Raw genomic sequence first — 12,069 nt, forward strand, 5'->3', positions numbered from 1 at the left:
TTTAATATTATTTAAATATGTATAATTTAGTAAATACTTGATTTTGATTGTAAATAAAATCGTAATTTGTTAGTACAAATTTCTCAAAAAAAACTATTTTTACGAATATGTTTTAATTTTAACCATATTTTGTATGTATGCCACTATAATCCGCCGCATTCACTAATTGGACACTTGTCTGGTTTTTGGGGTGGCGGATTACTGAGAGAGTACTGTATAATATTTAGACAGTTTGAGGTTATGAGATTGTTATTTCAAGTGGGTTTCAGTAATACCGTGTGCGAAGCATCCAGTCATTGACTTCCATCAGCAACCAGTTTGTCGGATATTGGTTTCTCCATGGGCGAAAAGCCTAAGTCAAACCCACAATAGTGGAGGTAGGCTGTGCAGATATTATATTATTTGTTATGGTTTACACTGAATAAGATGTCATCGCCGCAGCAGGAGTTTCATGGTAGTGTCCATATGTTTCATTTGGAAGAGGACAGGGCACAGAGGAAGAAAAGGAATAAATGAAATACGGCACATTCTTACAAATATTAATAGTTCATGATACGTTTAATCGACAATGTATCCAAATTAAGTGAAATCGTACATTCATTTTTACAACAGTTAAATGCATTCCTCAATGATGCATTTTATATTACATTATGTTAAAAAGAAAAGAATTTTTTTTTCATACAAAAGTTGAACACCTCATAATATTTCTTTATAAGTAGTGATACACCCCTGTTACAGGCGGGCTTCTCCCGGTGTAAAATAATCATTTAGTAGCTATCAAGTCGAAACGTAACCCTGACCTCTAGAAACGGCTTCGTAAAACATCTAATCTGATTCCTTGCTCAACCACGTAAGTATTTTTTTATTCATAAGTAAAGGCCTTCGTCCGGTGTGTGAAAATCACATATTGGGCGGAGGTGTAATTAAGATACATTTAATTTGATTTAAAAAGTATAAATGATGATGGATGAAAGAGATAATTTTAAGACTAAATATAAGTATTCAAATATAATAAATTTTGCCGCGCATTGTGCGTGAAATCCTCGCGCGCCGGCGCCAGGGTCAGGCTCGTGATTCGCCGAATCAAAGATCATGCGATCAGATTTGGCCAATCACTAGTCCCTTTTACTAGTTGGCGTGGGTCTGAGGAATTTAAAAAGGGAAAAAAAGTTAGTAAGCGTCCCTTTTCCAATAGGATAGGACCTGCGACTATAATTGTAAAAACCCAGATATAAATTTGTGAAACTAAAAATCATAAGAAAATATAAGACCACGTCACGAACACGAAAGACCGAGTTTTATTTAAACTCTAACCGTTTATATCTTTTTTTTGTCTCCAGTACGACGAATGGCTGCACAAATCCCACCTATGGAGACCATGACATATCATCGACGGTATCCAGCGAGGAGGGCTCGTAGAGGCCACGGCCCACTCGCGACGAAAAACGGCGAGCAAAATGCCGATTTTCCTAGGGTATCACTAACATGTCGTGTACCCTAGTCGACCACGGGATGTTCGGTGAGGAGAGAAAAAGGAAACGCGAGGCCAGGGAGCCTCACAAGAGGGCTGAAAAGGAGCGCAAGCTGAGATGAATCGAAGCTGTGCGGGCGCAGGCTCGACCACGAGGAGATGAAGCAGGACCAGTCGCCAACCCTCGAGTCAAGGGTGAACGCCAAGTTGCTGTTAGAAGTGAAATGTGTAGATTATACGAATAAAACATCCGGAAATTCTTCTAATTACGGATATAAAGTTAATTAAGGACAAACTTTCTGAGCCTTGTAATCTTAAGTTCATTAGTACGAAAAATGTACATTCTAGTTTTAAAAATAACGCTTCGCAAAGTGACGCCAATTCTTTCCGTTCAAATAAAGTAAATATGAATGAATTCGAAAACATTAACATTGAAAATCGCAAACAATTTTATAAACGGGAAAGAAAGGATATTCTACAGTAGCGCGAAACCTGTTTCAAAGTTACGCCGTGTTAATAATTTGAATCCAAAGAGAAACGAAGAAAATAGTATACGACCGTCACTATTATTTCTTTACAAATTACCAATCGTAAATTTAACACAGCGAAAACGGAACGGGAATAATACGGCATCACTCGACGAAGTGTATATTATAGTTGATAAGTGAAATTTTAATAATAAGTTAAAATTAGGTATAAGAGGATGAAAGTAGAGATTGTATGCTTGTGATAAAAAAAAAAAAAAAAAATTTTAATAATAAAACGTGAGAGGCACCGCAAATCGGCGCGCCTTTGGAATCGGATGACATGAGACTTAACGCGATAACGCCGGGATTGGGCGCGTAAAACGAAACAGCAATTTTTTTTTTTTTTTAAATAAAACGGGTTTCACTAAAAATAAAGTTAATTACACAGTTTTAAGTTTACTGATTCAGTAAATAAATATAATGAGAAGGTGGAATATTTCAATTTTTAATATCAATGTTATTTATACAGTCAATACAATGTTGCAAAATATTTATGGGTATTAGGGTAAAATATTAAATGTGATAGTAAGTGCCATAAGTACAATGGGAAGATTTTATATAAAATTAGTAGCTATTTAATGTATGGGGTAGGAGTAATTAATAATGTAAATTCGACTAAATTTAAAGTACAATGAAGTCTAATGAACGAATAAATCACTAAAGAAAGTAAAAGAATAAACACAGATGAAGACAATTTGGAAGCACAAAGAGAGCCACCTCTCGAAGTAAGCGCATCCGAAGGCAGCGTAGCCGAAAAATTCATGATACCAAAGCTTGATGGTGTGGAGAGTGCGCACTCTCCTTTCTCGTCGCAGGTTCATGAGAAGACTAGGGACGTGACGCCTGAAAGATATCGTGAAACAACAAGAGGTACCTCCGAACTGTAACCATCTACAAAGAAAAGAAAGAAGAAGAAATGGAAATGGATACTTATTGTGAAAAACCATCCTAGTACCTGTGAGAAAGCCGTGCCGCCGTCAACGAGCCTGGCCGTTGTACCGCTATACGATGCCTTGCCCGCAGTAATAGGAACAGATGGAGACACAGTACCTGTCCATCTATGAGGTGATACTCCAGAGACCAGCAGATCAGTGGAAAACTTTCCACAGAAAGATATCCGCTGCTCGGAACGAGCCTGGCTCAATAGTAACGCCACTACCACGCCCTGGTTGCAAAGGCAGACGACGCCAAACGAGGTACGCTCCTATTGCACCAGAAGAAGAAAAACGTAACACGAAATAATAATTCCGAATGAGGGCCAAACGTCTACGAATATAGCCCCTAGGAATACAAAAGAAAGATTGGAAAGCGCGAGAGTCAAAGACTGCAGCTTCGCGACCCCTCCGCTGACTAATAAAAACGAATAAAATAACAAGAAAACATAATGAAAACAAAGTAACACAAAATAAATGTACTACACTGAAATTAAATCAAACTCTGACCCATTCAGAAGTATCGCGAAAGCATTGCTTTGAGCTGAAAATAATAATCCAAAATAAATATAGAACATAATAAAAATAGAGCTAAAGTATAGAGTTTTATGTTAGAATAGTTAGATTGTAGTTGAATTCTTTTATAAACTGTTTATCATGCCATGTACTTAACGGATGAACAAGGAATTGGATGGGTGGCCGATGAGATCAGGGCGTACCTTTCGACTTTAATCCAGATGGGTCGAATTGATACACCCCTGTTACAGGCGGGCTTCTCCCGGTGTAAAATAATCATTTAGTAGCTATCAAGTCGAAACGTAACCCTGACCTCTAGAAACGGCTTCGTAAAACATCTAATCTGATTCCTTGCTCAACCACGTAAGTATTTTTTTATTCATAAGTAAAGGCCTTCGTCCGGTGTGTGAAAATCACATATTGGGCGGAGGTGTAATTAAGATACATTTAATTTGATTTAAAAAGTATAAGGGCATTTTCGCCAAAGTTTGTACATGTTTGAAATTTGGGTAATATTATTTTTTCACTCAAATTAACCATTTTTATATAGCTAGCAGATTCCTTGTTCTATTGCTGAATTGGTGATAGCAATTTTTCAGCAAAATATTGATTAATACAATATTTATATCATTTTTATTATGAAATTGGGCATAATAAGTTTCCGTTCCGTGACTACGAAACTAAGCTTTTAAAACATGAATGAGACACTTTTTATCACTTAAAAGAGCTCTATTAGATTAAAAAAACCATACACTTCAAAATAAAACTACAAATAGTCAAAAAATATTATTGAATTTTAATTCTTGGGCACATTTCGTTCCCATCCGTTACCCTATGTCTATAATGGCAGAGCATTTTTCCTTTAGTATTTGAAAAAACCAATCAATGTTCGTTCTGCTATTTTTTTAAAGACAATAATCACTTTTACTAAATTTTATTGGAAAAATAAATAAGTTTCGTTATTTAATAATCAAATGAAAAATAGTTAACGTTCAACTTTTTTGGGGACATTTTCGGAATGGAACGAAATGGTAACGGAGTGTAATTTGTAAAGCTAAAGTTACATGTTACCATAAAAACAAATTTTTGTTTTATGAAATTTATTTGAATTTTTTGATAGACAGATATATATTCAACGTGCGTCAAAATAACAAAACAAATCAAACTTAATCACTAAAATAGACATATTTTATAATAAATTTCACAATACTTGTAAAATAAGGTAGGTAATAATTTTGACACACTATACATTACCATAACTTTTATTTGGCATTTATATTATTTGTAACTCAGATAAAAAATATTTTTAAGCAAATTAACAATATATGAAAAAAAAAATCAGCAAGGGATTCAGTGGGTCTATTCTATGCTTATCGACCGCTAAAGTGATAAAGTGATAAATATTATCAAACTTAGGGTAGGTTTGTATCAACATATTACACTTATTGTAACAATTACACGAAGTTGGTTTTTATTGTTGCAATAAGTGCTATATTTTAACAGCACCTATCTTGCTGCTGTTAAAATATCGCACTTATTGCAACAATAAAAACCAGCTTCGTGTAATTGTTACAATAAGTGCTAATATTTTGATACAAACCTACCCTAAGTTTGATACTATTTATCAATTTAGTGTTCGATAAGTTTAGTATAGAATAGACCCACAGACGCGAGTTCCTAGCGCGGCACGGAGTATATAACTTTTACGAAAATAATTACAGTCGAACTCGGTTATTACGATCTCGGACATAGCGAGATCTCGGATGTAATAACGAAACATTTGTTGACATTTGGTTTATGATTATCGCCATACATTTAATTTTTTCACTGTTATAACGAGCAACTTATCGGATATACCGAGCTAAAATACTGTTAATGTGTCGATCGTTTTAAAACATTTCGACCCTAAGCAATAAAATCCGATTGGACAGGATGCCGCCGGGGTCGGATTACGTTTATGACACTAGTAAAGTGTCTAAGTACCTACCTTATTGGTGTTTCGCCGACAATAATAAAAAAGTATCCACGCATATGGTTGAAAAATCCAAGGTTTGTGAAGTCCGTAGGTACCTACCAGCGTTAATTACAATAAACAACTTCTTTTGTAGTTTATGAATGCCATGCTCGTTTCGGGGATTTTTACGATGGTTTCCAATTTTTTTATTTTCGACTTTTTGTGTAATGTGACATGCTCATTTAAAAATACCTATTCTCTGATATAACGAGTAACGCTTATAACAAGCAAATTCAGTCGGTCCCATCTTCCTCGTAATAACCAAGTTCGACTGTATGTTGTCTTGAAATTTAATTGTATTCATCAACATAAAATGTAGCTATACAGGTTGATTGTAATCAAGACGTACTTTTCTGACATTTCGTGAATACCTACAGTTCTAGGTATTAAATCTAATCGAGTACACATTTCTGTTAAACGTGACAAAAAAATACTTTTTCATACATTTTTATAAATTTCAATGCCTAAAATGTATGGAGAAGTTTTAAAATTTTGGTGGCGTATAACAGAAAGAGTATGACAGAGCCATTGCCTGTCTCGCAATTATTTCAGTCTGGTGTTTTTTCTTTTCCTTCTGTTGTTTTTTTTTATCTCCATACTTTTATGTGCGCCATTTTTGGGTATTCAGACATATCACATACTTTTTTAATCTTTATTATATTATTATATTATAGTCAGGTTATTTTCTATATTTTTTAATGAAAATATTTTTGTTTTTCATACGAACAGATAAAATAAAACTTTTTATAATCTATGAAGAACTAAACACACACTGTAAACCCAACTTTATGCATGCCATTTCGTTACTTTTACATTCCACATATACGTTACCACCAATATAGTTTCGGAATGGAAGTAACGGATTCTGTTTCAGAAGTGTTTGAAGCCAAAATTTAGCTTAGTTTTATTGTTAAACCTGCGATATGTTTTAGTATATCTGTAGTATGAAAGATAAGCTCCATATGTATAGTATGTGAAATAGAAATATGTGATTTCTTACCTTATAAATCGTGGTAACAGTAGTGGAACTTCTTAAATGACCAACCCAGAAAGCAACCTGTTCCGATAGCGATACCGACACACACCAACAATTTAAATTGTACATGGCGATCAGTGTTATACAAAAATGTTGCTACATTAAAAAAAAACATATTTATTGTGAAAATTTTTCGCCTTCATGCTAAAATCGTGGTAACGGAATGTGGAGTTCCACTTTTTCAAATATCCTGGGACACACTTTAAACGTGATTTTTTTCAATATTGGTACAAATTTACGAAAAAACTATATATTTTCCAAAAATATATAATGTAAGCTGTTGAAAACACTACGAAATTAATTTTACACACTCAAAATTAATGACGAAATCAGACTTTGTTTATTTGAATTTAGGGGTGGGACATGGTAAAAACACACTACCTTTCGATCTAAATAATCAATTAAAAATATATACAGGTCAGATAGTTGTATTTAACTGACTGAATAGGGTAAATTAATAAATTTGCATGTTAAAAATACATAACTTTCCAATATTTTATAATATAATAACTATGAAAAAATCAATCAAAGTCATGGGACATGCCAAAAACGCAATGTACAAACTTTGGCGAAAATGCCCATAAATGATGATGGATGAAAGAGATAATTTTAAGACTAAATATAAGTATTCAAATATAATAAATTTTGCCGCGCATTGTGCGTGAAATCCTCGCGCGCCGGCGCCAGGGTCAGGCTCGTGATTCGCCGAATCAAAGATCATGCGATCAGATTTGGCCAATCACTAGTCCCTTTTACTAGTTGGCATGGGTCTGAGGAATTTAAAAAGGGAAAAAAAGTTAGTAAGCGTCCCTTTTCCAATAGGATAGGACCTGCGACTATAATCGTAAAAACCCAGATATAAATTTGTGAAACTAAAAATCATAAGAAAATATAAGACCACGTCACGAACACGAAAGACCGAGTTTTATTTAAACTCTAACCGTTTATATCTTTTTTTTTGTGAATCCGGGGTTCGATGGACACATTGAGCTAGCCACCAGGAACCCCGGGTATCTCAGTAGGTACATCACTAAATGGCAGTGGCGAAGGGTGGAGGTAGGCTGCTAAGATCCGCCATAAATAGTGCACATTAACCTTTTTCATTCAAGTGTATATGTTTTTATTGAAATAAGACTACAATTTACAGATGGTATTGGTCGGGTTTTAAAAATCAATTAAACTCTGTCTCAACCAAACCATAATAGTATTGGTATATTTTAGGCGATATGACAAAATTGTGCACATTTTTTCATTGTAACTTATTTGTTTTCGTTAGATTAAGAATACGTATTACACATATTGTTGGTTCATTTCTTTAATTCATCAAGGTATGTCTAAACCAAACTATAATAGATAAAAATTATTATTCTATCTATAAATTATCCAAATTTATGTATGATTTAATTGCATAATTTTAGATATTTTATAGATATACGAGTATTTTTTGACAATTATCTATTATGGATTGGTTTTCGCAGGGTTTAGTTGAATTTTAAAAACTAACCAACACCATCTGTAAAATGTAGTCTTATTTCAATGAAAACAAGTATGTATGACTGACAACGTTTAGTGTGCAATATTTATGGCGGATCTTAACAGCCTACCTCCACCCTTCGCCACTGCTAAATGGCAAGTATTTATATTCGATGGTAAGTGACCGATGATAGTAATAGGTAAATTACTATTTTGCTCCCCCCACCCCAAGCAGAGCACATAATAAGACATTTTTTAAAGTGGAATTCGGTCCTCTGTAAGAAACCTACATTGAAAAAGCAATATTTTTTTGCCAGCCTTGGGATCGAATCCATGACCCACTGCTTCAGAGACAAGCGCTCAAAAACTAGGCCAGTATTTATATGATAAATCAATAATAATTATACAACCCAGTTTCGATAATGTACCTGCGGTGTAGTAGGAAACACTCTTCTCACATATTGTCCTTTCGATGTGTATTTGGATAGAATCAAGAGCATGAGCGAATTATTCTAAAAATTCTATTTCACCATTATTTATGGAAGACTTGAAAAGGTAATGTATCTGTAAAATCGTGTGGAAGGTATTTAGGAATAAAATTAATAAAATACCAGTATTGTTAATGAAATACGAATTTCAATTAGTTGCCAGTTGAACGATAAGGGAATGTTATAGCGCCTGTACACGTGCATGTAATTACTGGCACCGATAGTGAGTGAATTAAACTATCGCGATAATAACCATTTAAGAGCAAAAGTGCTGACTGTCTCACCAATCTCATTATTCAAGCATCAGCGAACGCGTTTGATCTCTTTGTGTGGTGCTATTTATCACGTTAGGACAGGTTCATAGATAATCAGTAAATGTCAAAATTCAGAAGCCGCTGGACTTATTTTATTCATACATGCAGTGTTGCAACTTGCATATGTGTTTACATTTGCATTTTCTTGTTATGGCCGCAATAATACATACGTCAGCAGTAAAACATGTATGTGTCTTTTTCTTTTTTCTTTTGACCATGTCCGATCCTAATAGGATCATATGGGCCTCCACAGAGTGGAGGTTGTATTAACAGATTTTATTTTTACGAGAAATGGATGTCAGCCACTTGCTCAACTTATTAGGACCATACTCTGACTCATGCACAAATTGAAAAACAATATGTTAACTTGCCAGACCCAGGATTCGAACCTGGGACTCTCGACACTGTAGACCGGCACTTAATCCACACGGCCATCGTGGGTGTAGAATATATGTGTAAACGGCCTATAATACCACTATCATAAATTGTGATGAATTTTACCTTCAAGCTATTTTGCTGACAATATGATGATTAAAAATACAACTCACTGATCTATGGAAAATTATGGTCCGAGCATGGTTACCATCTTCCTTTTCTGATATTGATCATTGAATACAGACAACATTAAAACTGAATCATATATTCTAGGCATCTTGCAAACTATTTACTATAGCCCCAATGGTTTCCAAACAAATTTAAAATACTTACCAAAATCGTAAATGTGATAGTTATTTACAAAAATATAATTCATTATCAAATTTAATTAATTATTGGTCAGTGTAAATAATAAACAGCCAGTAATAGTACATAATCTTGCCAACCATATTATAACTCTAGTATTTGTACGGTAGTTTTGGTCAACGATAGTAAACACTGATGGGATATAAGTACGCCAGACACCACATAATTTTGCATTTCTGTATGTAGCTATTGAATGAAAATACTATGAATGTTACAGCGCAGTACAATCATTTGGGATTGGGAGAATGCACAGACTATGAACGATATTGAACCGTCAAAGAGAGCAATGTCGAACAATTGGACGCAGAAGATGAGGTAGGCCTAAATTTAGCTTGACTAGATGTAGCTAACAATGACTACCATAATGCTTGGGTACCAAATTGGATAGCGGTCACTTTAGATAAGGTCAAGCAGGCCAGCATGAGCAATCATGTGCCTGACGACTGAAAAGGAAGGAATTGTAAAACTAGAGAGTGATATTGCGTATAGATGTCACAAAAATCGTGCATGTGCTGGGGACACACGGCAGTAGTGAAACTTCTTTAAAGTTGGTGACGACAAGACGAACATAATATCTGTATGTGGAAGGTAAACTACGGTAAGTCCTTGTTGAAAAATTTACAGGAGAAACAAATTATTGAATTTTCGCATATTCAACATACCTACGGTATTTTTTAGTTTATGTTCTTTAGTGTATTTCCAAGAGACTTCAGAAGGTAGTTTTCAAATATGGCCAAATCCACTTTTTGACAAAATGTAATATTTTCATTCTTCCTTCATGAAAAGTTTGTTTGTAATAGCACTGAAAATAATATTTAAAAATCAAGAATGACTTAACAACTAAAATGCAAACTTTTGCGTTTTTGATTCAAAGAGAAAAAAATGTTTTAAAGTTGGATTTGATTGTTTTGTTTGTAATATTTGGATTTGGCTACATTTGAAAGCAAACAAGTCGGATTTGGCTAATTTTGACACGAACATGTCGTCGGTGGTTTTGTTAAAAGGGCGAATCAACCATTTTGGCGAAATCGAGATTTTAATGAAAATACAATGTGTACCCCACTAGCTTTGTTGTGTAAAAACAGCGAATTTTTATCTCCACAGGAAAGTACTTAAAAACGAAACGAACGACTAAAATTAAATTAATTAAAATTACGAAATAAAAAGCAAATGTGACATATTAGCAGTGGCGACCGGTGAGTTATTTTACTGGGAGTTCACTTTTTTCACCTGTTGACTGCAGTAAAAAGGCATTTGCCTTCATCAAAACTTCACCAAAAATTCAAAAAAACTATTGGTTTTTTAATTAAGTACATTTAAAAGAAATCATAAATAACTCACCATTTATTATTTGTTGTACCTCTAAAAACAGTTTTTCTTGAAAAAATAAATGGATTTTAAACTTTTACACAAACTGGTTGACACAAACTATTTGTTTTGACCGAATTATTAGTAGGTACTACCGAAATATCTCGTATCCGGCAGTGACCGGGATTTATTGTTCATTTGTATGAGAAATCCATTCTTCTGTTTTTCATAGACACAAATTTTTCAATTACGCGTTTGTTGAAGTCAGGAATCTCTTGTACCTATCATTTTTTTTTCGATACTGAGCATACATAATGCGTTCAATCTTGGTTGCGCGATGGTATTTCTACTAAAACACTTAATCCGTTTGAGTGTGGAAAAACATCTTTCGCTTTCCACTGATGTCATCGGAATAGTACAAATTAAGTTTAATAGTAAAATCGTTTCCGTAAATGTGTCAATGAGACAAGTCTGCTGCTGCTTTTAATACGAAGGCGTTCTTCAAACGTATTAGAATGTTTTTTTAAGTACTCTACATCAAACGGTGCCATTTTAAAAAAAAACTAATGTACACAGTAACTAAAAATACCACATTGAAAAATAATTTAACAAACGCGCACCACCGTTTTACATTAGCAATAAGCGGGAACTGAATGCCGATCTTGATTTGTTGCAGCCGGAAACCACGACAATATTACAAGCTACAATACTATAACTTGCCAACGCGTGACAATCTCGTCTTCATGTTAGCAAATGTTTTATTTTATTGAATGTACAATTATTGAGAATATTACCATGAACAATGCCATTTATCGTTCAATTCGAATAAAAAATAGAACTTCCGCTTATGAGAAGCAATATATTAAGGAATGACTTACTTCAATAACATATTAAGAAAATAAGTGACCTGATTTAATGTGGCTCTTGAAAGCAGTAACTCATCAAAATTGACATTATTAAAGCATTTAGCCGTGATATTTTACGATTTCCACCCTACCACGCATGTTAAACCCCCACAGAGCTAGTTTGGAGAGATATCATAATTGATAAACATTGTGAATTTAGTTGTCAAACTGAAAAAAAACTTGAAGTTTATTTTAAAATTGTACTTCGCTTAAATTTGAGAAATGTTGTCAACATGTGCGGAAATTTAATATACGTACTGTGAAACGAATTTATTTTTATAATAATATTGAATAAAAATTGTCAAACAATAATTGTTGTGTAATAAGGGCTGTATGGTTTTAAA

This window comes from Rhyacophila brunnea, unplaced genomic scaffold (genome assembly GCF_057557595.1).
Source record: "Rhyacophila brunnea isolate RB1 unplaced genomic scaffold, BYU_Rbru_1.0 scaffold_24, whole genome shotgun sequence".
In the NCBI taxonomy this organism is placed as follows: Eukaryota; Metazoa; Arthropoda; class Insecta; order Trichoptera; family Rhyacophilidae; genus Rhyacophila; species Rhyacophila brunnea.